General features: G+C 41.2%; 1 protein-coding gene across 1 annotated transcript in view; it reads right to left on the bottom strand.

Moving 5' to 3' along the window:
* LOC141575162 (uncharacterized) overlaps positions 1-25,234 on the bottom strand; it is a 148,648-nt gene that overhangs the window by 24,171 nt on the left and 99,243 nt on the right. The window contains exons 20-24 of the mRNA XM_074353793.1: positions 13,130-13,315; positions 10,426-10,650; positions 5,046-5,229; positions 4,090-4,289; positions 3,664-3,787 (exon numbers count right to left, since the gene is read on the bottom strand). The gene's annotated coding sequence lies outside the window, so the exon portion shown is untranslated. The remainder of the gene's footprint in view (positions 1-3,663; positions 3,788-4,089; positions 4,290-5,045; positions 5,230-10,425; positions 10,651-13,129; positions 13,316-25,234) is intronic.

Genomic DNA, 25,234 nt, shown 5'->3' with positions numbered 1-25,234 from the left:
GAGTGCATGCCTGCAGCCCAGCCTCTCAGCCACTCACAGTGGTGCCCTCTGAGCGGAATCAGAGTAAGAAAGGACAGGATACTGGCCTTAGATAGCTAGGTACTTGCCAAAGGGATGAATTCAATGACACAAATGTTTGCTTACTCCCATACATAGAAAAGCACTAAATACTTGATCTTGAGATATCTGGTTTTCTTTAGATAACAAGCAATATTTTATTGTTCCAACTACCTGGTCTTTATTGTAAAACTTCTATATATCCTAGCTCCTCCCCTACCTCTTGGGAGCAGTCCCTCAGAGTGATCTGAGAGGTTGCCATCCCGGCTCGAGTCCTCCAGCCAAATAAAACATAACTCTTAACATTTAGGCTGAACGTTTATTTCAATGAAGTCCCAGAATAGACACAACTCATCAATTCTGTAATGGAACACACTGGATCAGGAAACAAAAGCGTGTTTTAGTATGGAAAAACTACGGTTTCCTCTTTTTTCCTGTCATTATACAATCCCACCAGAACTCATTAATTTGCTGTCTGCTCATCTGGCAACCAAACTCAGAGAAGAGTCAACTCAGCAGAGTGCTTTACTCGGGAGAACACCCCGCAGCAGCACTGCAGGCTACCTGCCCTCCCGCACGCTCTGCTGACCCTTGGTGTCCTCCGTGAAGACCAGGACAACAGAGCTGTTCCCAACAGCTGCGAAGTCCCACAAGTTAAATAAATCATTTTATTTTATACGATATTTTACGTATATACCCATCTCTGAAAACAGCTTTACAAGAAGCCCAAATCTTCAGCATCAATCTGGAAAGGCAAATCCGGTCCGCAAGGGAAAACAAGACTTAAGACGAAGCTAAGGCTTCCAAAGTACTCTCCACGACCTAAGGCCTCCATAGTCCCCTGCAGGACCTTCAACCAAACTGCCTGCAGGCCTGCAGCTGCAGGCGGCAACATGTCTGCTTTTAAAGCAACCCCTTCCTGCCCTCGGGCACTACAATGTCCCTCTACGCCCTCCCTTCTCAGGGTAAGAGCAGCCGCTGCAGAACCTCACAGGGCAGCACTGACAGGATTAGACAAAGAGGATCAGAGCAAAACTAAGCCTTCTGATGACACGAGCTTGTCACTCTGTCACTTTACAGATGAAGATATATATATAGAGAGAGGCGGGGTGATCTTGCTCAAAGTCACACAGCTAATAAGTGGCAAAGTCTATAACTCTGTTCTTCCCTCCGGCGTGACGCCCCAGCTGGGACGCCCACAGGGTTCTCTCATGCCTGCCTGACCAGTCCTTTACTGGCATTCATAAAACACCACAGGGTCTGACCCTAGCCTAATTTTTCAGCATCTTTTCCCTGCAGTCTGGCAGGAACAAGCGGTTCGGGCCATTGTATGACTTCTGGCTCCCAGAAGCCTCCGTGCTCAGGCTGGTCTTGCCTGTGCATCCAGCACCCTGCTCAGAGGCTCTTCCTCCCCTGCAGGAGGACGTTTCCACTCTCCGCATGACATCCCCTCAGGGAAGCCCTCTTCTCACCCTCAGCTCAGCAGGTGTCCCAGGCCACATCCCGAGCTGCCCCATTAGGACTGCGGGTGCCCAGGTTTGATAGTCAGATCAGCAGCCTCAGAGCCAGGGATTATGCCCGGGTCACCCTGCAAACCTACTGCCCGCCTCACAGCCCCCAGCCAGCAGGTCACCTGGAAGTCGCAGCAAGTGCCCCACCCAATCCCGAAGTCTCTTCATTTGCCAGCACCGCTGATGAATGGTCTCCAAACTTTGGTCAGTTTTGCAAAAAACAGCAGCTTCCACTGTGAAGCAGGGGGTTTTCTCTTCTGCTCCCCATCCTTACTGGAAACGTCTAGGGAAATGAAAAGGCCTTTTCTTAACCCTTTTCTGATGACACCCTCCCACTCACAATACTCACATGCTCAAGAGATTTGGGTGTACCTGATTTTGTTTCCCTTACGCTAAGGGGCTCAAAACACTGCGGGAATCTTTCTCTTTTGAGGGTATTTTTACTCAGTTTATCGGCCTTAATCTGTTTTTGTCTCTCTCTTCAATATCCCTAGAAGTTGCCACTTCTTATTCCCTTCAGCAGCCTCCCTCCCAACATCTAGTCTAGGAAATCAGCTGTGATGAGGGGCCGGGGGGAAGTCACAGAAGATGCAACTAAGGCACAGAGAGGTGACTTAATTTGCCCGAGAAGATCAGCTTCAAGCCCCAACACTGTGTGTCACGTCCCTCTGTTTAACTCTTATGCTAAGCAAGCGATCTATTTGAAGATTATGGTTATAAACAGATGAGGTATGAAAATACATACAAGAACACACATCAACTCTATGATGTTCATTATCTCCACTATTTTGTTTATATTTATTTTATTTCTATTAAAAAAAAATTAAGAACCTCTGCAGTCAATATAGCAAAATGTTACTGGGCTTTAAATACAGAATATAGAGGTTTTAAGTGTGTCATTACTCATCCTTATTTGTATGTTCACAAGACAAACTGATTTGAAAGTCTCTCTCCCCTCCCCCTACTCACTACTGGCCCTCACCTGAGCTTCCAAACCACACATATAACAGCCTTTCACTTTACCCACAGCTGTACTCATCAGTAATCCCCCAGAAATCCCTCTACAGCTTTCCCTCCTCAGAGCACAACAGGACCATCATTTACCTCATTAATCCACCCAGAAACCTGTTCCTTCCTCCATCCTACCTTCACAGACAGCATTCATCCTTTCTTTTTTACCATCTAAACATGCCTTCAATCTGTTCGCTTTTACACACTGACCGTCCAAACGGTCAAGTGGAAGCCACCAACACTGCACACCTGGACTCACGAGTCTCCCAAGTGGCCCCAAAGCCACTCTCCCCTACTTGAGACAAATGGGATTCTGTCACTCCCACGCTTTTAGGACTGATTTCAAACCCACTGTTTTTAGAAGAACGTCAAGGTCTTCACCTGATGAATGTCTTTGCCATCAAATTGTCAGCTCAGGGAGGGGAGGACACGCCCTCTCCCCTAGGACCCGCCCTCTGGCAGAGCATCAGCATGGGAGGAACTGCTGAGCTACACCAGCCTGTATTCTAAACCTGGTCTTGAGTTCTTAGCAAACTGCTTCACTTATCCATACAAATCCAAGGTAGATTAGAAAGATTTTAGATGTTGAGCTAGACTATTGATTTGGGGATTTTGCACTAGCAACCTGCAAGTACATGTTCTAATGATTCTGTCTTCTTAAAACCACACCCAGATTTAAGTAGTATTTGTGGAATGTCTTCGGAGTAAAAGGGACTGTACTTTTACAGACTTTATGTTTTATACCATGAACAATGCTGACAGGGTCACAAAAGGAACTGCCTCACAAGTGACAGAAGACAGGTGAGAGGCATATAGCAACAGGTCACAAAGATGGTAAGAGCAAAGTTGTTTCTCCAACCCCCCAAAAAATTTTTGAAAGAACCGAAAACTCTGAATTTTGAAAGTAAAATACTATCATATAAAGAAATAAAATAATCCTCTTCATCAGGGATTCAAGATCTGACTCCAGAATTTTTAGCATGCCATATTGAATCCAAGCACAGAAAAATCAGATGGACTAGTGGTGAGTAATTTCCAGGAAAACTGCAGTAATTCCTCCACTTGTAAAAGGACATAAACTCACCTGTCGAAGATGAAAGTAAACCGCATTCTGGAGAAATTCGGAAGCTCCCAGGCTCCGCTTCTGGATGGCAAGGACATGGACAGCTTCGAAGCATGCTTCTAACTCAGTCACCAGCATTCTTACACTGCAGGGGGAAACGGAGGCCCTCAGTCAAGAGCAGAGGTGTTCCTGTCGTGTCTCGCAGGCCGTGCCTCAGGGACTCATTGCCCTGCAGCAGCCCGGCCCCAGGCGAGGACCCGCAGCATGGCCCACCCAACCAGGAGGTGCACTGTGCTTGAGAAAGCCCATCCCCGATGGGGGCAAGAGTGGCTGGTGGGTTTGAGTGAACATATAAATGCCCATAGAAATATGCCTGCATTCATTCAAGTGATACAAACAACAGTAGCAGGCTATTTAACACAATTTCAACTGTCAGTGGAAATTTACCATTCCTTTCCGCTTGTCCCCTGCACTCTGAGACAGGCTTAGGCTCTCTCACACCGGCAGCTCTGATGCAATATTTGTGAAGTCGTTTTACTTTGCTGCAAGTGTCATCGCTCCCCGTGTGGCTGTGACTGTCGTCTCTTAACACAGTCAGATGTCTTCCTGGATCTCTCCCTGCGTTCCTTGCTCCTGCTCCTCAGATCCTAAGATAAAGGGCAAGTGAAGACACATGACCAGTAAAGGCACCGTGGACTTGAACGAAGTCCTCAGTTATCCCCTAGGTGAGTGCTGCCCACCCCTTACCTTCGATTCTCAAGTTTCTGCCCAGGGTTACATCCAGACAGGAGAGCGTCCTGGGCCAATTAAAAGCTGTGTGACTTGGGCCCTGGGACAGGTGCAGGAGCTGGTTCCAGAGCCGTGCCCTTCCCCACCTCTGCTCCCCTCTCTCCCAAGGACCCACTGCCAAGCCCCCAGGTTCCCTGATATTCTGTCCTTCTCTTCTAATCTAATCCAAGCCCTTTTCCTCTTCCTTTATTCCCTAATTATCACCAGCTGTAGTGGTTTTTCAGTCACAGTATCTGAAAAAATTTCCGGCAGCTGAAAAAGAGGTCTCCAGATGTCAATGCCCATATGCTGGTTCCTGAAGAGAGCCCCTGGTTATGGGGTCCCTCACCAACACCCACGGGGCATCAGACATGTTGCAGAGTCGACCACCCCAACAAGAGTTTGCTGTGACCCCAATGCCCGCACAGCATCCCTGCTCTCATAAATGTATTTGGCCCACTTATCCGTTACTAAGAAGCAAAAGTAAAAAAATTGCTCATGTTTCTTACTAAAATTATTTATGTGGTGGAAAAAGAAATTATAATAGAAAAGAATAAATTTGACTGCATGTTAGATCTGTTCCTTTGGCTTTAAACCTTTGCTGTTTTCTAGGCTCAGACTTGGTATCTCTGTACCTTTTGTAAGAGAAAGTTGCCTTTAGCCTGAAATATCCAGGAAAGCCTATTCTCCGGGCTCTGAGCTTTCACGATGTTAACTCTTCTGCACTTATGTTGAGATGGCAAGTTGCAAAATAGAAAATCAACTTTGGTTTTTTTTGGAGGTTTTAGAGTGGCACCATGATTTGACCCACGTGGACAGCTGCAAGAACAAAGAATTCGAAGGAGAAACAATTCGTACCGCAAGAAGTTTGCAACAACCAACCACATCCCCGCCCCTTTTTAGTATAAAAGCGGACTGATTTCTGACTTGGGGGAGATGGTTCTCCAGTATGTCATTCAGCCATTTTCTGGGTCTGCCAGCTTTTCAAATAAAGTCACTATTCCTTGCTCCAACACCTCAATCTCCCGATTTATTGGCCTGTCATACAGCAAGCAGTACGAGTTTCGACTTGGTAACAAGATGAATGCATTGGAGGTAGTATGTCTCCACTCTTTCCTCGTTTCCAATATGTAACATGCACATCATTTATGATCTAGTGCAAATAATTCATCAAAGACAACCACAAAAAAAACTACACTCACCTAGCTATCAACACTGAAGTGAAAACCTATCAATTTTATATGCTGTTTAACAACACAACTAAAAAACCTAACATAGGGAATTGATTCCACAGAAATAAAATTATTTCTACTCCTTCAAAACCTTTTTTTCTTATCTATTTTATTTTGTTTTGCATGTTGAAAGGAAAATAAAAGACAAATCATTTTATTTCACGTATTTTCTTATAGCTACATAATTTAAATACTACAAAGATATTTAAAATGCAATAAAAAATTGTTCATATATTGTACAAAGATATATACACAATCAATGTGGATAAGGAAAGGAATGTACATTTACTAAAAATCCACTGCACATCCAATCTTTTACAAGCATATCCTGGAATATAAGCTCTATGATCCAGGGGTCCCCCACCTGCATTCTCACTGCTGAGTCCCTCAGTAATCTTCTACCAAGGCACCAGCATAGAACCACGCGATCAGTATTTTAGGTATAAATGATGGAATTAGCTCATTCAATTCTAAAACAAAAACCCTAAAATAAATACTGAACTTATTTACAGATATAGAAAATTGGACACAAACAAGTACAGTTTCCTCCCCAAGTTCACAAAGCTAATAACTGGTAAAGGCAAGATTTGAACTCATCTGTCTGATTCTAAAAACTAAGGTGGAAATCCCTTTCGACTGGGGAGGGTCCAGCAGCACAGCCTATCACCCTATCTTTGTTCAGATCTAGCCTTAGACAGCCTGAGACAGCACCCCATTCCTATGGAACTTGAGGGCAAATGATAACAATAAGGATTTTATATCCAGTAGTTTCTTAGGTATCATTTATATAAACTGTCAGCAGGACAGCAGAAAAACTCTGGGAAATATGAGTGGGTCCAGGGCTTTTTGCTGATTAGAAACTCAGTCTTTCAGGACAGAGTGACCTTCCCATGAGAGGCCACATGGACATAAACTAAAGGCAGCTGAGCAGTGAAAACTAGCAAGACCCTGGAACTCAAGCAAGAAGGGTCCCTGCCATCTCCCGCCCTGTTGCCTCTTCATCCACGTGGACACGAAGACAGAAGACCCGGGTTCTTGTCCAAGTTACACCATCATGGATTCTCACCCATAAAAAGTTACGATTATATGCTGTCCTAAGTCCTTTCCAACTCAAATATGTTGACACCAATATCTCAGCAGAATGTCTATGTCTCCACATCCTCTCTTCTACAAGAATAGTTCTATGGCCACAAAGCAGAAATCCAATTAAAAACACCATGCACTAAGCAAGGTGAAAGTCTGCGTAAGAGACTTTGCTCTCACGCTCAGTGAATGAAAACTCAGAAAAATTGGTCCTTCTCCCTCAGCAAGTTGTAGGTAGGCTGATTGTGTGTGTGGGTGGGTGTGCGTGTGTGTGTGTAAATCAAATACAATGACGTCTGGGATCTGTACAGATTTTTTTTAAGTTACTGTCATTTCATGAGAATGAGACACCCTTTAAAGTAATTTGAATCTAGCGTTCTGAGAGAGTCTCAGGATCTTTTGGTTGAGGAGGGGAAAGGAAAGGAGGAAACAAGTAAATGAAGCAAAGGAGTAAGAATACTGCAGGGGAAAGGCAAGACATTAATTTTGTTCCTACTTGCATCACAAACAAATTACGGACTGGCTTTGCCCCGATGTCCTGTCGAGCACTGAGTTGCAGATGAAGAGGTGACAGCCCATTTCTCACTGAGCTTGTGACTGTACGTGGCATCTTATAGAAACAAATCATCTATCCTGATCAAACACTCTAGCAGCAGGCCGTAATTCTCATATTTTGAGAGATAAGAAAATAGGAGTTCAAAGAGTGTAGATAACTTGTCAAAAGTCAGAGGACCAGTAGATAAGAGAGGATGAATTCAAACTCAGATCTGAATGCAGAGTCTGATCTTCCCACTCCCAGGACTGGAAAATCCTTAACACACAGACTCCCCAGCTCCCCTGCAGTGTTCCTGGCACCAAGCATTTCCCATGGCGATGGACTCCAGTTCTCACAGACACAGCGCTCTGTGCAGCCAATGACCTTGATCAGACCTTGATCATCTACCTGTCACGCCTGCCAGGCTTCACCATACAGGTAGGAAAGCTGGCTTTCAAGTGCATACAAAGCCACCCCTGGTCTAACCTGGGCTCTTCTGGGGCTTCTCCAGACTAAAGGCAGCCATGAAAGTGCTCACAGTTTGTACATGAACCACACTACCTCTCTCCATCTGTCTCCACACCTATACTTCTTAGCTATGACCATTTTGATAATATTGGAAACAAATTTTTAAAAACACAAAAGAAAGGATCCTCGAACAATTACTTAATACTTACAATTTTAAATGATTTGTTACAAAGTGAGTATTTACAAACCGAATCTGCCTTCCTAGGTGTCAGTTTAAACAGTTAAAAAATATAATAGCAAAAAATTCTCACTTAAAAAATTAACAAAAACATCAAGAATAATCTGGAAAAAACTCAAAATTAATGCCCATGTTGTACATGGAGAAAACTACAGGACTGTACTGAGGGGTAAATAAGAGTTGTGAATGTAGAGACATCAACATATTGCATGGAGGAAAACAGTTTTGTAAATATGGAAGTTCTCCTAAAAATAATTCAAAACTTAATAAAATTCCCATGAATACTCTTATCAGACTTTTTTTTTTAACTTGAAAAAAATATTTTAGAATTCTTCAGGAATAATAAAGTCATAATAATAGCCAAGAAAGTTTGGGATGGAAGAAAAGAACAAAAAAAAATCGCACTGTCAGATAATAGTTAATTTTTACAATATGTAAAATATAGCGTTGGAGTAAGGAAGTAAGATTGACAGAAATAAAGCATGAGCTCAAAAAGAGACTCTAGTCTACATAAGTATTTTATACATGTGGGATTTCAAATCAAAGTGCAAAGTATGAATTCGATAATTGTCCTGGGACAATCAGAGAATCACCTGGAAAGAACAAATTCTATTCCTGTCATAATGACCACAAAAAAAATTACAGATAGTGATGTAAATATTAAAATACTAATAACAGCAAATACAACTCTTTGCTCACATTAATTCAACTTCCCCTCACTATAACAAGTACTATTATCATCTCCATCTTAGACATTAAATAAACCTACATAAGAGATTTATACCATTATAAGAAAGTATTTCTAAGAATAATAACAAAGATAAAACCCAAAAGGAAGACATTTACTATCTTAAGGATATTTTGAGCCACAACAAAAATAAACCTACTGAACAAAATGAAACGAAAGAAATGACAAGAAAAACTCTGTGATAGATGTTGATGAAGACAAGGGATTAATGTTCATAACATACAAAGAGCTGTCACAAAGCAAAAAGAAGCTTCCTCACTTAAATTTGTGCAAAGGACAAAATGGATCATTCACTTTTCAAAAGTCAGATGGCTAATCAGTGAAAAATGCTCAATACCTCACTGGTAATCAAATGCAAACTAAAACAATGAAAAAGCACTTTTGCTCATCTTATTGGTAAATATTTTTAAAAGATATTGTAGCTAGTGTCCATCTGTGGGAGAAAAAACTGTGAGCGACCTTTTTAGAGGATGACATGTCAATGGATATGTAAACTCTGAAAAACGTGTGTACACACTGATTCAACCCCACTTCTAGGAATCGTTTCGTTTAGAAAAAAAATCAGTTCAAATAGATGTACTGTTTACACTGGTGGGAAGAAAAGCTGAAGTGAAATCATATCCAGCAATAGAGAATTGGTTACATAAGTAATTCTACATTTTTCATTCCACATTGGAGAAGGAATTTCTAGTCACTTGAAAGTAGCCTGTGATGAACGTAAATGTCACATCCAGGGACTAAATTTCCAGAAGAATTAACTAAAGGCATGCTCATACAAGATCACAGGAATGTCTGTTAAAGAAAGATGCCAGTAAAACATCCTTTCTGACAGTGGAAAATGGAGAAAACTTAAGTGTCCACCCTCAAGACAATGATGCGGTAAATCACGGCGAGTTGTGGGCACTGTGGGGGCCGGCGTTTCCCCGTGGCCCAGGGCCTTGTCCACAGCACTCTCCCACCAAAGGTGTCCTTGCACAAGAAACCACACCTGCATATCAGGAGACCCCTCCAGTCTATCTGAAAGGACCGGGTGAGTCTGGAGTGGGAGGACGTGTATGATATACCCCTGAGTGAATAAAGCGAGCTGCAGAAAACATATAGTATGGCCTTATGTTTCAAAAAAGCATATATACACACATATACATAGATTTCTCATATGTATGTATGTATGTATGGGTATATATATATGTCATAGGCATAAAGGTCATGAAATATATACACCACATTGGCAACAGCTTTTACACTCAAGAAATAAGGGGAAGGGATTTAGGGGCCTTTCGGTACCACCACAGTTCTCTTTTCAGTATTTCAGTTAAGTACACTTGGAATTTAAAAGTTTATTTAAGCCCGAAGTAAAATGGACGATGCCTCCACAAGACATAATGCTATACTGGTCATTAAAAATCATGCCAGGGGAGATAGAATATTGTAGAAAAACATGTAATAAGCCGAATGGGAAATGGAGGTCTCCACACAGTAAACAGGCACAGAGTGCTCACTGGATTTTATGACAGAGCTGATACACACTGATGAAAATAACAGAAAGAAGATGTTAAAGTTTTAATTATTATTTCTGAGTAGTGGGAACTGGATAGCCTTTTTTGTCCCTTTTTTCAGACATATTATATTAAATATACATTATTTTTCATCTGAAAAAAGCATTTTTAGATGTGTAGTACCACACATTGGAGAATAATACACGAGTACTTACAGAAACAAATAACTAGGAAACACCGCAGCAGCACCACACAATGTAGAACGGGCGATCCTGATTAACACCGCGCAGTTACATAAGGACCCAAAAAGTGAGAGCACCTGATGTAACAGGGCGCGGACCCCTTCTATTTGTCACTTGTGTCTTTAGGGCTGAGGCAGTTCTGAGCATGGCCAGTGTCAGTGTTGGTGTCTGGATGGATGCCACTGGATGTGAGGGCACCTGTAAGCCGAGAGGAAGAACAGAAATCATCCTCTGCCTTTTCTGTCTTGTTTCTTTGTTACTTTAAAAGAGAGGCATAAATAAGATAAACTGTGTATCTTCCCTACTGAAATTTCAGTAATGAAACCGTTTTCAAAGTGTTCACAACTTATACTCCGCCTATAACCGTCTTTTCATTAAAGCTTCATATTTATTAAATGTTAATTAACTCAGTTATTTAACTCCCTGTTGAAACCTTCTACTAAAGAACATGAAATGCACTATGTGAAAGGACCACGCCTGCAGTGACTAGCTTGGCTGTCTTGAAGGCAGTGCAGTCATCCCCCAACATCCCGTGGCTCTGAGCTCCTGATGCTGCTAAGAGAGCACGCTGCCGCCTCAGATGGAGAGAAAGTGTGAAAGCATTTCCTGAAATCTACAACACTGACAAAACATAACTGACAAAACCCAGGCTCCTTTGAAGCTGTCATTTTCGGTTTCTGGCCAACCCCCTTCAATGAGCAGAACCACCCCATTCCCGAGCAATGGCACTCACTTGGTAAGGAGTTTTGGAGAAATTTCCAGGTATAGAATGTAACCAACTATACATAGAACTCTGACAAAAGAAACAATGCAATACCCTGATTTTGGAAGACACTCAAAATATTCTCCTAAGCCTTTGTAGCTGGAAAGGTTGGGCTTCTCCTGAGCCACTTATTTATTTCACAGCCAGCGAGCATCTCCCACAAACCCTGTTAGTCTGTGTCTGCTGGGAGCATCATGTACACTCTTGCTGTCGATCTTATAAGTCACAGGGCAGAGGCGTGTGTCTCACGGCTGCAACCCTCACACAGGCTCGCCTCCTAGCCTCACACTTTGAACTTGGCCCCAATTTCTTACCTGTTTATTTGGTATCTGTTCTTCTGTAAGCTGCCTATAATGCTTTTTGGAACAAGTCAGAAGAATGAGTGGGTAGATAAATGGACAGATGGACAGATGAGAGATGGGCAGACCGAAAGAGAGACTCCAAGAAAAGGGGAACAAATAAAAGTTCCTGTGCAAAACCCTCTTCTAGTCAGGGAAGGAAACCACCACGGAGAAGAGTGAAGAGGCAGGTAGCTTAGGACTGCTTCCTGGATTCCATGAAAAGTCACACCAAGAGATGAGAGGGTAGAACTATAAATAATAAAAGAAAAAAAGCACACATGCTTGAAAAATATATCTACAATATGTACTTTCTAAAGAATAGATTCAAATCATCAGGGCTCAATACCACAATCCTTGGGTATTTACAGAAATGAGAATCCCATCTCCAAACCACAAGGCATCCCTTCGGAGCACTGAGAGTATACACGGGGCTGTTATAAAGCCGTCACCGCAAAAGCTATGCTCTCCTGCACTTAGGAGGAACGAGCAGTTGTGCACGCGTGACAGTTACACCCCACAGCACCTCTACGGGGGAGGGAAGCCTAGCGAGCCCCATCACTGCAGGACAGAAAACCAGTGCTGGAGAGCCTAAGCCGTCCTACCAGTTCTCCATCTCACAGTACTGGTCACTCCAGAGCAGGACTCGAACTCGGACACACGTCTGTAAGCACGATATTATCATGCTTTGTGTGATTTTTGTGTGTATAATACATTTGTTTCTGGCATGAAAGAATATTTAATAAATGATCGGTTGTCTTGTCTATCTCATTAGCTCACAATCAATCTTTATACTGTTGAATTGTACTATTTTCCTCTGGAGAACGGAACGGAAAGAGCGGGGGTCAGAATGAGGTGGAGCTCCATTCTTTATCTGGTATCTCATCTCATCCAAGTCCCCAACCAGGGAGAAGGAGACAATGTTCTCTTCATCTTTTAAAGAGAGGGCTCCACTGATGATGACTTACTCAACCCAAAAACCAAGGCTGTGGGAAGAGCACATGTAGCAACCAGAGCAGTATCAGATGTAGGAAAGTGAAAAGAGCTCACGGGAGGGCTCAGGGGGTCAGCCTGATTTAATTTCAATCGATAAAAATACGACACTGTAAAAATACTAGCATGCAATGGATTTGCTCTTTCTTGACATCTAGCAAGTTTCCACAGCCCACATGTAACATTATCTTGAACCAGTGAAAGGAAGAGTCTACAGACAGGGAAAATCAATGCCACAGGCAGGCTGAAACCCAGGCTGGAGTTTAGGAAGAGAAAGGGCATAGTTAAGAATTGGGGAAAGGCTGGAGGAAGAAATCATCACAAGGACTCTCAAGCATCATCCTACAATCATATAATCATTCATTCAAGAGAGAGTTACTGAGGTCCTATTTTGTGCATGATTGTACACAAGGCAAAGCAAGAGTGCAGCGACCATTTTGGCAGCAAGGGGCAGGGCTAAAATACACTTCTGATCCCGGTACTTTGCACACTTGTTCTCAGTATAAAGGCAAAGAAAAAAAGTAAAATAATATTCTGTAAACTCAAAGCATTGCTGAAAAAAAATTAAAGAAGACCTAAATACCTGGACAGACACGCCACGTACATTCCTGGATCAGAAGACAGTGCTCTTGGAATGGCAGTGCTCCCCAGAGTGATCCGTATATTCTACGTGGTCTCGATCACAATCCCAGCTGGCTCCTCTGCAAAAACTGATCAGCTGCTGTTATAATTCATATGGGAATTCGAGGGTCTCAGTAACCAAAACGATCTTGAAAAAGAAGAACAACATGAGAGGACTTGTAATTCTCAATTTGAAACTTTACAACTGTATCTCTAGGTGAGATTAGAGGCCATTTTTAAGTTATTACTGTGTTTATCCTTATTTTCTAAATTCTCTAGAATGAATATAACTGTTATGATAAGGAAAATAAAAAGTAAGGTATCTTTTAATACATGCACACCGATTCATTCATTGGAAAATATGTATTTTAACTATAAAGAGGTAAACAAATATCTAGTGAAAAAGGACTACATAAAAACAAGAGTGCATTTACATTTTTAAGAATTTGAAAACTGAAAAGCACAAACACATCAAGTTTCTAGGGAGACAAATACAACATATTAACACTTATTTTCAAAAATTCTAATTGAACAATGAAAATTCAAGAAAGGGAAATTCCCGATTGACAGCCAAATGCAAACACAAGGAGAGCAAAGGCCTAGAAATCACAGTTCCTTTAACTCTGATACTACCTCAGTAGGGGAGGAAATTCCTCACTGAGGAGACAGTGGAATCCCATGCATAAGACAGGATACACAGTACAAACTGTGCTAGAATCGGGGGTGATTTTCTTAGAAGAATTCTAAAGTTAGAACATTGCTGATAAAGTATAAATAAACTGACAGACAGATTAAAACACACAGTCATATATATTATATAGAAACATATGAAGTCTGCTCCCATGTTACATAGAAATACAAACATATTTGTTCATTTATGGGCACTGATTACTTTTTCCCAGGTAGAATATTTCAACTAAAACAAATAATCAATAATACACCCCTCTTGTCAAATCTACTTGATAAGTTACTCTGCTATGTATTCATAATGTGCCTAAGATAGATTTAAAAGAAGTGAATAAGATCTTTGTATGATTTCTTGAACACTTCTCAACATTCCAAATTTAATTTTAAAATAGATCTGAGCAGTATTTCTATATTATCTTTTCCCTCGTGAAATGACCAATACAGTCTTTTGTCAAAATTCTGTCCTTACAATGATTCACGAGCACTGTATCCTCACAAAACTGCTGGACAGCAAGTCACTATCCAGACACTGTGACCAAACAAACGAAACACAAGGAAGACAGTGACCCTATTCTGGAGGGCTTACCGTCTGTGTCAACACCGGGATTTTTATTTGATTGGTTTGATCAGGTAGCAAAATAAAATCAATCAATTATTTTCTTCTTTGAGCATTCTCTAAGTCATGACTCTGCTGCTAGTGTCATGAGCAGGAAAGACTTCAGCAAGACTTGATTAGGTCAAATAGCAACAATCATCACCGGAGAGTGAGTAATAAAGAAGTTAACTGATAGCAATGCTTCTGCCTACATGAGACCTAAAATAAACCAACACTGATCTCTGCAAGGAAAATGAGGAGATGAGGTTCCCAATGAGAAAACAAACAAACAAGAAACCAAAAAAGGAAAGACTTTATCATTAACGATTCCAGGCAGTAGTGGATCATGGTGGTGAAGAGCACAGATGCTGGGGACAATCATGAGGCTCTGAACGCCCACAGCACTGGGTAGCTTTGACAGTGATAAGTCAGTGAAATTTTCTGCATCTCAGCCTCATATCCATAGACTGGGGACAACAACAGCACCCGTCTCCAAGGACGGTCCTAAGAATTAAATTATTTTATATGTAAATTTTAAATAAAATACCTCAGATTTTAAATATTGCCCCAAAAGCACAAGGAAAAAAGAAAACAGAGATAAATTTGAGTTCATCAAATTTAAAACTTTGCTTCAAAGGACACCATCCAGAAAGTGAAAAAACAAAACTCAGGAGAAAATATTTTCAAATAATTTATCTGATTAGGAATTTGTATCTCCAAATAAAAAAGAGCTCCTACAATTCAACAAAAATACAACTAAATTAAAAAATGAATAAAGGATCCGAAACGGTATTTTTCAAGGAAAATATACAAATGGCCAATAAGCACAATGAAACGATGTTCAAAATCATTAGCTCTAAGGGAAATCATTTCAAAACCACTAGGAGAAACCGCTTCACACTCACTACATTAGGTTATATTTAAAAAAAGAATAACAAGAACTAATGAGTACACACAGGAATCAGAGATAGCAGCCCTTGCTGGTGAGATGTAATGCTGCGTGGCTACTTTGGAAAACAGCCTGGCAGGACCTCAGAGTGTTGAACAGTTGGTTTCTGAATGACCCAGCAATTCTGCTCTGTGGGCACACACGTAAGAGAACTGAAAACTAATGTCCACATAAAAACTCCTAAAGGAATGTTCACGGAGCCATTATTCATCACAGCCAAAAAGAAGAAACAACCAAAATGCCTATCACCTGATGAATGTGTTAACAGAGGGGCCCAGCCATACAGTGGAATATTATTCAGCAATAGCAAAGCATGGAGTACTGACCCAGGCAACAACGTGGAGAAACATTGAAAACGTTACTCAGTGTGAAAAGAAGTCAGTCACAATAGATGGTTCCATTTACAAGAATTGACTCGATTTACATGAAATGTCCAGCACAGGCAAATCCACAGAGAGAGAAGAGTGGCTCCCTGGGGCTGGGGGAGGATGGGGAAGATGGGAATGAGTGCTTATGCATACGTGTTTTCCTGTTAGGAGGATGAAAATATTCTAAGATTGACTGGGATGCACAATTCTTGGCATAGAGTAAAAACCGGTGTAAATTTTAATTGGTGAATTGTATTAAAACTGTTAAGAACAAAAGTACCTCGGGCCAGTACCTTCCCATAGAAGATGCAAATTGCTAACTTTTATTACAGGAAGAAGAAACTGCCCTCAGCATGAAAGCAGGAGATCAGCAAATGTGAGTTAACCGAAATTGGACAAGAGCAGTTCACTTGAAACAGTTGCTGAGTGTATACGAAATATTCAGAATGAAGAAAATCAGTTTGACATCAAGATGAAGCATTCTGCTTCAAATGCCGATCAAGGATTCGGCAAGCCCACCTGCTAGAAATAACCAGAGAAGAAACCTGGTTCTTAAAACAAGCACCACATCCAACAAGGAAATGGTGGTGAGGAAAGCAGTCATCCAAAAAACTGGAACAGTTTGCTACAAATAATTTCTCCACTGAAATTCCAAAAATAAAATGAAAGTGATGCAATGCTGCGCTGCCCTCGCGTGAATGGGCTTCCTCCGGTGCTCGACAGTTCTGTAACCCCGAATGAGAGACTCAGGAGAATCAGCATGGCTCCTGGGAGTCCCCAAGTGACTGCCCACCAGCACGCTGACCACCATCACATCTGCCAGGGTGGAATTGCAGAGAAGAGACCAACTTCTGAAAGGCACAGGAAATGTTGGCAAGGGAAAAAATGGCTGCAGTCAGTCCTGGGACAGAGGCCCTGACAGCAGAGGCCAGAAAGCTGCAGGTGAACTGGAGTGGCACTGGGGAAGGAAGGGACCACAAGGGAGCAGATCTCAATTCTCTTCTCTCTCTCCCTTGGGTAGGAGAGTTAAAGCCTGCATCATTCTCACCTGGAACTGTGGGTTATGGCTGGCAGAAGTCGTACCGACACGGAATGATTATTCAAGACTCTGTGGGAAAAGTCCAGAAAAAGAGAAGGAGTAGGGTGCCAACTCCAAGAGCCTCTCAAATGCTCCTATATTTACTGTGTATAACGAAAGTAAAAAGTCATTAACAGTTGTGTGATAGTAAGTAGGAACTTGAGGAAAGACGGGAGGAGACAGAGATTGTAGAATCCACAATGTGTACAAATGCTTAGTGTATCTTTACGGAAGTCATGGGGTGAGGGGAATAAGATAAATTCTTTAGATATGTGAATTACAAAGCAGACCACGAGACCAGCCAGGTCCTTGTTTTGGGGATAATAGACTATCTAAAAGCACGCACGCCCAGCATTTATAGCTGAGGGCCTGGGTCCTTGCTTTGAAATGAGCAGAGTGCTATCTAAAGCATCAACTATGCAAGCAAAGCATTGTCTCTGCTTTTTAAGGCAAGGAGACAAGAGTGAGGATGCACAGGCTCCTGCTTGCAAAGCAGTTACTAAGCACACATTTTTCTTCTGGACATTGAAATGCTGCTGGGGTCTGTTACAATTTGTTAACCTAATCTTGGGCTCCAAAATGTAACCAATATGGAACCATTATGGAGGACACCCTAGGATAACAAATCCTAGCTCTGTGTCTTTTCCTGCCAGCTTCAGACACTCTAGCAGGATCTAGACACATCCCTAAATAACGATCCCACAGAACCACCCAGACTCTTAAATCCTGGCGCTTGAAACTTAATTTTAGCTCTACACAACTTAACAAAGAAAAGTTTCAGAAGTAGAAGATATTACATTCTTTTATATCTCATCCTATGAACTAATTTTTCTGATTGCTCTAAGCTGCTTCTAATTGGCAAAGCACCTAATTCTGCAGGTGAATTCAGTACTTTCCATTGGGCATAACTTGCCAGTTTGGGCTCACTGAATTCTATTGTTCAAATACTGATACACTTAATTGATTTCATTGTTCATCAGTTTCAGCCAGGAGGAGAGGATTGTCATTCTTTTCCTCAGCCCACCCTCAACTCTTTTCTCATCAGCAACTCAGGCCTCCTGAAATTAAAACAAAGAATTTGTTTCCCTTCTACGCTTTCCACAAACCCAACAGGAAACATCAGCCTGGAGAAAGAATTCAACAAAAATGTTAAAACAAAAATCTGTAAAACCTGAAGCAACCCCATCTCTGAATCATGATACACAATGATATGAAAGTAAGTGTGTCAAGCACAAAACATGCGTGAGCCTGACCACCTGATTTCTATTCTTCAAAGGAAGGAAGGTTTTCATATTTTTTATTATCACTCTTTCTCATTGATTCTGATTAAGCCAAAAATTAGTTTATGAAATAATTAAGCACTGCAATAACAGATTTTCGCTGTATCAATTACAGAAGGCATTCAGAGGGGATAGGAAAACCCACCTTTGTAAAAAATGTAAAATTTCTTCCCCTGTTAAGAACACGTATACAAAATGCAACAGAGAATTCAAATTCTTGTGGAGAGGAGCAAAAGCCACAGAATCAAAGCAAAGTCAATACTATGAGTCAATTCAAAATTCACTAGACAAGCATGCTCAAAGCATTCAAAGAATTTTAAAGGCACACTGCAAACCATTCACTTAATGATCTGCAGGCTAGAGGAAGAATTTCCCTCTTTAACAGACAACAGAAATCAAAAGGGTGCCCCTCCAAACAAAGACGAAAGATCAATCAGGTTTTTAACAGTTCTGATAAATCAGCATGTTCTAAAGAACAAAATTCAGAAATTTTAAACATTCATTCAAACCACAATGAAACAAGCACTTAAGAAAAAAGAAAAAAACCCCAAAGAAACTAAGCACATTGATCATGCACTTGAATCAATGAGAACGTCTTTTACCCTTCGAAGAAAGAACAGGCTATAGCCTTTTACTTGAAAATTAACACTACTTTAAAGATAACTCCTAAAACGGATTTCATCATTCATGTTGCCTTGAAAACTCTGAGGCAATTGTATCTGATCAGAAAAGCAATTTTGAGTAATAGTATGTTACAATTCAGCGCCAGTTTGCTTTAGAAGAAAAAAGAAAAGCTACTGTTTCTCAAATCCTGCACAAAGTGTGAAGGGCCTCCCTGCCTCTTTCCCCTCCTGTTTTCAAACCTGATGCTCCCCAAACCTTCTGAAACAAGTGTGAGGACCTCGTATTCCCACCAATATGTCAAATGACTAAAGAATATCAATTTACTTGTGTAAATATATGCCTACATCTTGAACTGGAGGAAGAAGGTATCAGAGGGCTACATGGAACTTATTTCTACCTTCCTGAAATCACACACAAACACGTTCACACAGACACAAACACATACACACTGAATTACTGAGCACTTCACAAGCTTCGGAATTCCAACTTCTAGAAGATAACTTTGCAGTTAGTTTAAAATACAAAACTGTCAAGTTTTGAAAGAATTGATCATCTGCTAAATCATCCAAATATCAACGAGACCCAATTTGCCTTCTCTGTAGAATGTAATTTCCAATGATGTCAAAGCAGACCCTAAGAAGTACTGGATCAAAGACTCGTGTTTATCACTAGATATGATCGTTTTTAAACAAGTAAACAGATTCAGAAAGGTATGTCCCAACATTTATTCTTATTGAAATAGCATATGTATTCAATTGTCTATACAGAAAATAGGTCCCATGATGGTGTTTAAGAGCTATTTTGTGTATTGCAATATTTATTTTTAAGTGCAGACGAGGGTGGGTATTACTCAGTTGTAGAGCACCTGCTTAGCATGCACAAATTGTGCTGGCTTCAATCCCCAGTAATCCCCCCCCCAAATAGTGCTTATTTAAAAATAAGAAAAAAGTTATAAAAAAAATGCAGACTAAAAACCACTGCAATGTAGAAGCCAGAACTATAATAAAAAACATGTGTTTCTATCGAATACTGACTATATGTCAAACACAGGGACAATGACAAATCACCCCTGACAACCATCACGTGTGGTTCTCAGCAACCCTTCTAAGTAGACACGGATGAGAAGCCCAGCACAGCGGATGAGGAGACGGAGCTCGGAGGAGCCAGGGACACTGACCATCCTGCTACAAGTGACACCACGTCAGCCCAGGACAAGTGCTGACAGAGCTGCATTGAGGGGACATGCAGCTGCGTGGAAACTTCGGGAGCTGGGAGTCCCAGAAAACACGAAAAATTGTTCAGTGAAAAACCAGCTCAAATATATTACACTGTGCCACATCCTTTAAACAGGGAACATGACTGAGATCTTTTTGATGCCTCCGTGTCCTTTATGCCATCATCAGTTATTTGCCCTCTCAGCATGACCAGTGATGATCTGGACACCTTATGAAGTGCACTCAGATGGAAGAGCTTTTAAAGCTGTTTTATGAAGGTTGTAAGACTCTGTCTATGCCTCACACAGGCGGTCATCCATCACTTCTCACCGGTGTGGACGTACCACCTGAAATCACTCCTTTCTGCTTTTAAAATCCCTTCATCTAATCCAGACTTTTCAACAGCAAAGAATCAGCTCAACCACAGACAGTGAACAGCTTTTCACCAAATGGACTCGAACAGCCCATCGGACTACCTGGAAGCCCTTTTCTTCTATTAAACCCACTTCCGGGTACTTCATCATTTTCTGATTGGTGGACTTGGCCGCTGACTGGCCTATTCAGAGAGCTGACAGCCTCACACAAGGGGGTGGGAGAGGACACTGCTCTTGGGAGAAATCAGTGAGGAAGGCGGACATCCTCGTCAGGACTGCAAGTGTAGAAGTGCCACAACGTACTCAGAAATTATACCGTCAGCACCCCTGGCCTCCCATGGACTGGTTTCACATTAACCAAACTCACGAGACACTGATGCAAGAAAACCAGAAACTTAACTTATTAATGTAACAGAATATGTGAAACTATCAACAAGACTGAAATATCAGAGTTCAACCATGAGTACAGTTTCTCATCCACGGCCTAATCACGGGCAGGCAGTGACATGGCAACCATGGACAAAGCAGAACAGGAATGGTTTCTAGATTAATTCAATGGACTAAATTTCTGTTATCCCAACAGATCTACTGCCTGGAAAACAATTAACGCTAATCACGGTGCACTCTTCGTGGACAGTGGCTGAGACATGACTGTGAGCACCTGTGTAAATCTCCTTTCCCTGTCCTTATTGGGCAAACTGATGCACAGAGGTACAGAGATCCAGGGATGCAGATACCTCTAAACACCCAAAGCCCATCCCTGGGAGCCTCAAAACCAGACAGCCAGGGTTTAAATACCAGCTCTGCCACTTACTAGCTCTGTGACCTTGGCCAACTTACTTACCCTCTGTGTGCCTCAATTTCCACACTGTAAAACTATGATAAAAATCAAACATTCCTTACTCGATTGATGAGAAGATTGAAGGATTCATTTCTGTAAAACTCTCAGAAAAGAATGTAGCAAATTATTGGTGCTCAACAAATGTCAACTTAATATTAAAGTGATTTACAAGTCTCCTTTCTAATCATCTTCTATATTTCCTGGCTAGACTAAGTCCAAAAGAAAATCATTATTTCTCCTTTTATAAACACTTGGGGAGCAACCTTCTGTTCCATACCACCACCTGTTTAAACTGAGGGAGGGGATGCCTCCTCCCCACTCCTCTTGGCCACGGAGAGTGCTTCTCCACACCACAGACCCATGGCCCACAGCTAGCCTTTATCACACTAACAGAGTGAGGTGTGAGGCCAGAGAGACAAGCAGGGTATGTGAAACCGTTCCTTTCCTTCCAGTGCTGGCCACACTTGGGAAGCACACGGGATGCTCAGCTCCATGGCAGGACAGCACTGTGCATGATGGGGCAGATCCTCTCAAGGGAAGGCTCGCTGTGGCCCAGAGCTACCTGGGACAGAGTGAGTCTCTAATTCTGGGACACAGTATCATGACACGCATTTTCCCACAGCCCTGAAGTTCATGGAGAACGTGGCTTCATCAGTAACAAAGAAGACATTTGTTGCCTGCCTACTCTTTTGTGTCATCTCTCAGTTGGCTGCTGGAGACAACATGCATATAAGTATTGGATCCCCTTAGGCCCCAACATATACGAAGTAACAAAAAATTCTGTGGCTTAACGTTGGTTCAGGGCGACTGTGTAACAGTTCTGACTCTGCTGATGCTTAATTATGGTTATAGGAACTATGGAACCTCCTCAAATAACTTTCAGCATAAAACCAGCTTTCCTTATTTTCCTGTTTCTTAGTAATTGCCAAAGACTATAAAATGATGGCTTCACACCAAACAGCAGCTAAAGTTTATGAGCCCTCTTGACATACCCACTGTGGTAAACACTTTACATAATTTCTAATTCTCACAATTCTACAAAGCAGATACCAAGGTCCCAATCTCACAGACGAGGGAAAAACTCAGAACGAACTGACTCAGGCTCACGTGGCTCAGTGGCAGCGCGTGCACGCAAACCAAATTCAAAACACTACACCCCTACGTATATGTACCAAATCTCCTACCACCAATTAACACACAGCGGCGGGGTCAATACTCAGGGAACTCAGTACACTTTTCAGCTTTAATGTGCTCCAGAGGCCGCTACTAGCTGTTTTATAAATTCCCGGCTCACTGTTTTCTAACACTGGAAGAAAAGTCCGATTTTGCCATTGTTTACACAGCAAGTCTGAGATGTTCACAGCGAGATGACAGAATAAAACTAAGATATAAGCAGAACAATTTTTCCATGTAGACAAACATAATGGACATTGTGCTATTCTGAAGCATCAAGCAAAGATATCAAAACAAAATAACGTTGTTTAAGCCTTCTTTAACAAACAGGAAAATTAAGACGGTAAGAAGGTGCAACAAGCGCCACCTATGGGTAAAAAGGCCTTCCAGGTCGCCAAGAAGCATGCAACACAAAAATTGCCTATAGGATCAGAAACGAGAATCAGATAACTAAAAGCTTCTGTAGCACATACTGCACTTTGCTTCGGGGGAAGGGAGGGTAACTTAGTATTTAATCTGATATTGCTAATACTCCTGAATATAAACAAAACACACAGGCTCATGGAAACTCAACTTTGAAGAGGAAAGAATCCAATCCTGCCACTTCATTTTACAGGAGGGGAGACTGAGACATGGGATCTGTCCTCCTTGCAATCGGTAGCAAATCTCTCCTAGGCCACATGTCTTGCACTATAGCAAAAACGAACAGATCTGTACTAGGCCTATATTCATAAAAGTCGCGCCTGTATTTTTCCGAAAGTAGGTTATCTAAGTATCTTGCAACATACTTCTCAAAAAGCCAGGAAATCATATGTTTGTTGAAATACAAAAACATTTATTTACATAATAAAACAGCATGAGCTTTATTCTCTCTATTAAAAAAGTTACATGTCAAATCAGTGTTTTGATATTTTAAACCTGTTAAGAGTGCAGGAAAAAAGATCAAAATTTTCTTTAATCACAAAAGAGAGAAGCTTATTCCCTGAAAATTATCAATGTGGATTTTTCTAAACTTAATGAATCTGGTCAGAATCCAACGAATTTAAATGTCTGAGTGGATGGTTACACGGCAACATGACATCTGAGTTCTAACAATACACATTCTGTGTAAATAATCTTCAAGGCCGTCTGCTTAAGGCAATTTAACTAGTCCCTGTCTCACTAAAATGATACAGAGTTCATTAAAACTTCATAGTGCACTAAAAAATAAATGAATCCTTGTTACTTTAAGCTATATTCATATATATCATATACATACATATTAAATATGCATCAGTAATAAGCCACCCTCTTTAGTATTCAGAGTTGATCCTTCTAAAATATCTGCCATTGTGACAGCATATTTTTACTAAGCACCTCTTGGGTTCTTTGTATACAAGGCGTCTAACTCTCACAGTCTGACAAGTTAAACGATATTACTCAAATTTCTCAAAACAGGAAACGTACTTAAGCCATGAAAACAACTTATACATACATCATCAGGAAAGAAAAGAATAAAGATTTTCTTAAAATATTCACTGACAATCTTTTCTTCCATATTAAGTCTACATAAAACCAATTCAGTCTTTGTAAGTATTTCTGTCAATAAGGGCCACTAGAGAAAAACAAGTAACATCATCAGCAGTGGTTGGATTTTCAAAGCCCCCTTCTCTTTTGCACTATAATTATTATTAATGTTTTGTTTTAAGTGCTTACAGAGCCCTAAAATACATAAAAAATAACTTTTTATGCAACTACCTGAGAATTAAACATCTGTGAAAATGTACAATTTTAATTTATGCCACTCTGTCTCACATTCTCACTGGTGTCTCCCCTTTGAAGCCCTCATCAGGCTGAGATCGCTAAAATCGGCCATTTATGGAGTCACAGGCGTTCGGGTAACCACTCAATGGGAGGCTGATTACAGGAGCAATTAGGAATGCATCCTGTGCAGCCTGGGTTCCAGCACCGAGCTAGCCACCGCCAGCTGCGTGTGATTTGGGACAAGCTGTTCCATCTATCAATCCCTCAGCTGCAAAAAAAGGAGACACTGATACCTACCGTCAAACACCTGCTATGAAGTAAAACATGAGGAAAGCATTTTAGCCTTAGGTAGGTGTCCACTCAGAGCGAGTTTGGTCATTATGATGATGAGGATGTCTGTTAATAAATTGAGCTAGACCAAAAAGGAGAAATCACCTTAAAGGAGAAACATTTTAAGCCAATGAGCATTTCCTTTTGGATGGATTGCAGAATATTCTATTCATTTTTTTAAAAAACCAAGTTTTGTCCATTAATAATAGGTTTACAGGTTCATGGACAAGTCTCCAGAAAAAGAATTAGAGGCCTCTAACCTCTGAATACTAAGAAAGAAAAGTTTAAAAAAAATCAGGAGGGAGATTATACCTCATTTGGGAGAGTATGTGCTTAGCATGCATGAGGCCTCAGTTCAGTCCCCACTAAATCAATTTAAAAACATTTTTTTTAAGAAATGGAGAATTAAAGCAAAAAGATGGAGGAATACAGAATTTTTTAGAGACTCATCTCAGATTTAAGATGGGGAAAAAACCATCCATTTCTCAGAGGAAATCTTGAGAACTATGTAAACTGAACCTGAGATGTCTAGTCTTCGAACATTATTCATGAATTCATATTACTAAGTCTTAAATCTACGTGATAACCCACAGTTGTGATACTGATCATAACAGCTGCCAACACGGATCTAGCTCTGCCTAGGAATGCTCTGTTCTGACATCTCTGCCCCTGAGGCCTCACCAGGCTCAGAGCACTAATTTCGGTCATTCATGAGCATCTCGTGTAAGTCCTCCCTTTGTGCTCCTCACTCTCCCTTCACCAGCCCCTCTGAGGGAAACACTGTTATCATCTTCCCCACCCGCAGATAAGG

Source organism: Camelus bactrianus, chromosome 26 (assembly GCF_048773025.1).
Source record: "Camelus bactrianus isolate YW-2024 breed Bactrian camel chromosome 26, ASM4877302v1, whole genome shotgun sequence".
NCBI classification, from domain to species: Eukaryota; Metazoa; Chordata; class Mammalia; order Artiodactyla; family Camelidae; genus Camelus; species Camelus bactrianus.
The sequence above is the reverse complement of the archived record's forward strand: the minus strand, read 5'-3'. Positions and strand labels throughout refer to the sequence as shown.